The sequence below is a fragment of the Myotis davidii genome, unplaced genomic scaffold (assembly GCF_000327345.1).
Source record: "Myotis davidii unplaced genomic scaffold, ASM32734v1 scaffold673, whole genome shotgun sequence".
NCBI classification, from domain to species: domain Eukaryota; kingdom Metazoa; phylum Chordata; class Mammalia; order Chiroptera; family Vespertilionidae; genus Myotis; species Myotis davidii.
In genome coordinates, this window is record NW_006286677.1 from 118,291 (window position 1) to 122,551 (window position 4,261).

Here is a 4,261-nt window from a genome sequence, read left to right on the forward strand (position 1 = left end):
GAACAGAATTTTAGGAGAGAGCCTTGATATTTTTTTTACCAAAAAATTGAAATGTGCATGTCTTTTGGTTCAGAAATTCCATTTCTAGAAATACAACCTTCAGAAACACTTACACATAAGTGTACACATTTGTGTACAAGAATGTTTACTCGAATGTTGTTTGTAACGGTAAAAAATGGCAGACAGCCTATGCGCCCTATACAGCTATGGGAAGGAATGTGGCTGTTAAAGGAACTGGAGGAGGCCCTGGCCAATGTGGCGCAGTTGGTTGGAGCGTCATCCTGTATACCAGAGGGTGGTGAGTTTGATTCCCAGTCTGAGCACATACCCAGGTTGTGGGTTCCATCCCTGGTCGGGGCGGGAAGCCTATATGTACCTACATAGAAAGAGCTCCAGGGAACACTGCTAAAGGAGAGAGAGAGAGAGAGAGAGATCACAGAATAGAACATATTGCATAATCTTGTTTATGTATAAATGACTGAGTGTGAACTTTAAAAACTCACAAAAAAATTAAAACAGAACTGAAATCCGGCGTGGCTCCTTTACCCAAATATCTTATAAAATAAACTTAGCTTCTCTCTCAAAATAGATTGCACTGTATAGGAATTCTGAAAGGACTGCCCCACAAGAGGAAGGAGCCATTTCTGGGTGCACAGCCTCCTAGCAGAGCCTAGTGACTCAGAAATGCAGCTCCCACGCAGGCCTGAGCCAAGGCACTGACAGTGTCTCCAGATCTTTGTGCTGCGGAAGCACTTTTCAGCAATTAATGAATCCTCCTCGAGGGCGGGGCGGGTGGGGCTCCCACACACTGGCACTCCCCGCCCCCTCCGGAATGCACACAGGCATCCCCCAGAAATGGCTGTACTTCAGCCCCTGCCCCCCTCAGCCCCCAAACTCTACTCGGCAAGGCGAGGAGGGCCTTCAAGGCACCCTCCCAGACACGATAACAACTTCTTCTCCAGGAAGTTATACTGTTCTCTCCTCTCCTGGAGCCACCACCACCTGTCTCCTCCAGGCTGCCCCTGCTGAGGAAGAAGATTGCAACCACATCCTCATGCTGTCAATGTGCCATTCCTTGCTCCAGGGTCCTCTGAACTAGAGAAAGATGTATGGGGTCCATTCCACTTCTTAGTGAGCAAGTAAAATAAATAAATAGCAGGAGCAGTCTCTCTGTCATTACTGTTTTCACATGGTTGGTGTCTGGAGCAAAGTTTCCCAGACTTTGGAATTTCACGAACCATGAACATTCCAAAAATGTAGGATGGCTCATTTCTATTTTGCCAAGTACAGACATTTAAAAAGCAACCCGAAAGACTGTCATCATCACTTCAATGACTGGGCATCTTAACACCGAAACAATGTGGTCATGACAATCTCTGATTTTTAAAGCAGCACTTTAGATTTAACATTAGTACACTTATGTCTACAAACAATGCACACATATTTCACATAGATTGGTGAACATTTCCTCACAGGCTCGCACCAGTCCCCATGGAAAGACCTGGCAGAGATTAAACCATAAGTTTTCAAACCTAGCTATGCCTGAGAAAGACAGGGAGGCATTAAAAGATAAGATATTCCAGCCCTAGCTGGTTTGGCTTAGTGGATCGAGCATCGGCCTGTGGACTGAAGAGTCCCGGATTCAATTCCAGTCAAGGGCACATGCCCAGGTTGCAGTCTTGATCCCCAGTGAGGGGGCATGCAGGAGGCAGCCAATCAATGATTCTCTCTCATCAGTGATGTTTCTCCCTCTCCCTTCCTCTCTGAAATCAATAAAAATATATTTTAAACAAAGACATATTCCAGGTTCCCAACCCATATTTACTGTATTAATCAGTGAGCCTCATCAAGACTAGGATATATGTTGTTGTTTTTTTTGGGGGGGGAGGCATATATAATTCAGTTTTTTTAAGGTAAAACTTAGTATGTACTTATAAGACATAAAATTTCAGTTATTAGGCAAATCTATCATACAAAACTGTTTCCAGCAGTAATTAAAGAAGTGATAACATTTTACCAGTGTAAAATGTCACAGAATTCAAGTCACAACTTGGATCTTCAAGATCCGCTGCAGTAAAATGTGGTCAGTTTGAAGATAAAATTCCTCCTCTGGGTATCCCGCTCTCAATCAAGTCTTTCCTTATCACCATCCTCTCACACAGCCGGTGGCTGCGATTCCCGGGCTTGTTCTGGTCCTTGGCCATCTTCACATGGCCATTCTTGCCCCCAGCTGCACTCCAGCTGTGCTTGACAATCCGATATTTACTGCTATTTGATTCTGCTCCTTCAAAGCCACAGGCAACCACCAGAATGCCGTGACCTAGGTCTTCACTGCTGCAGTCTGGATCATCACCAATGCCTTCTTCGCGGCACCGGAAGCTGTCATGCATCTGCAACAGAGAAGGGCTCCGCAGTTGCCACTGCCTTCGCGAGGGACCTCTCCTGAACACGAATGTCCACGAGGCCAGCGTCATTGGCCACAGAATCTCGGGCTTGTATTTGCAGGGTCCAACCTTTGCATGATATGGATGGGATTCCTCTGAGTCCAGCCCTCCCTGATGGACTCAACATACTGGCAGGCATTATCCATTAGGCCACCATTGCAGCCCTCATTGCCCGACACTGAGAGCAGGCTACAAGGTTCTGATCACTCAGTGAAATAAGTTTGCCAGTTTTCTGGAACAGCCCAGTAAGAACTACAGTGACCCTGGTCCTTCACAGGAACTACACAGCCTTCCTCTCTCCAATCCAGAGTTGGGGGAATTCAGCAGAGAGGTTCCCGGAACACTTTTCTTTTCATGTGCTTCTGATTTTGAAGGCCATTCACCACCTGCCTGAATTCTTCACTGATATGTCACCAAAGGCATCCGTTGCCATGGTGAAGCTCTGTTTGCCTACATTGTATTCCTGGTTGTGCAGCTCAATCATTTTCATATTCTTCTCCCACATTGTCCTCTTCCATCCTCCTTCATTCAAAGCCGTAGAGTTTCCTGTGTGTTGCCTTCCACTGGTTCCTTCGTGCATCTAAACTTCTGTCAAGTTTTGGAGCAGCTGAAGCTATTCCTCAGCAAAGGGCAGTCAGGAAGAAAGAAGGATTCATGTTTTTAAAACCTGTGGCGGGCACAGCTGCACAGGTACAGTCAGTATATGGAGGTCCAGGGGTCTTTGAGCAAGACTAGAGTATGTGTATATTTTTTTAAAATTTTGTTTTATTGTGGTGAAATATACATCATATAGAATTTACCATTTTAACTAACCATTTTTAAGTCTGCAATTCCATGCCATTAAGGATATTCACCGTTTTATGCCATCATCACCACTATCTTTATCCGAAACGAAAGTCTGCACCTGTTAAATAATAAGTTCCCATCTCCTCCTCCCCCAAACTCCTGGTAACCTCTATTTTACTTTCATAAAATATGTGTCCCTTTGTGTTTGGTTTATTTCACTTAGCATGATGTTTCAAGGATTATCTATGTCATAGCATGAATTAGAATCTTATTCCTTTTTATAGCTAAATAATATGCCATTGTATGTAGTTACCACATTTTGGTGGGCAGTTGAGTTATTTCTACCTTTTGGGCTATTGTGAGGAATGCCACTATGAACATTGGTGCATAAGTTTCTATTTCAGTCCCTGTTTTCAATTCTTTTTTTTTTTTAATCCAAATGCCTCTATAAATTAGAAAATGCTGTTTGTTTTACAATATGAATTTAAACCTTCACTTGTGTTAACTTCAGGTGTGACTGTGCTGTTGGTGGTATCAGAAATTTACACGATTTCAGACATCATTAATTTGTTTCAGCATTTTTCCTATGGGCTTACCCTTCACTTTTAGGATCGACTGAATGTACCTTCGCTGGTGGGCACTGAGAGTAATGGTGGGTTTTTGAGGACTTGGTACCTTTTCCATCTTTTGCTGCTGATAATCTTTTTTCATAATAACCTGTTTGATGGCATTGCCCAAATGTCAAAATCAATCAGGCATCAGCTGTAATTCGTTCTTCATGTGTCTCTCGCTAGCAGAGAGAACTGGGAGCTGATAATGAAAACTATGACATACTTTATTCATCCTGTTCCTATCTCCTTGTTTTTCCTGGGCTTCCTCATATTTGTCAGTGAAGCGCTCAGCCATTTCCCATAGACCAGTGGTTCTCAACCTTCCTAATGCTGTGATCCTTTAATACAGTTCCTCATGTTGTGGTGACCCCAATTTCTTTTTTTCTTCCCCCCCCAATTTCATTGTTACAAATTGAACAT

At 43.5% G+C, this 4,261-nt stretch overlaps 2 pseudogenes; both read right to left on the bottom strand.

Annotated features, from left to right (window-relative positions):
• Positions 1-2,084: 2,084 nt before the first annotated feature.
• On the bottom strand, positions 2,085-3,285 carry LOC102757310 (annotated as a pseudogene).
• A 497-nt stretch (positions 3,286-3,782) lies between these two features.
• The window catches only part of LOC102757591, a 3,944-nt pseudogene continuing 3,465 nt past the window's right edge, over positions 3,783-4,261 (bottom strand).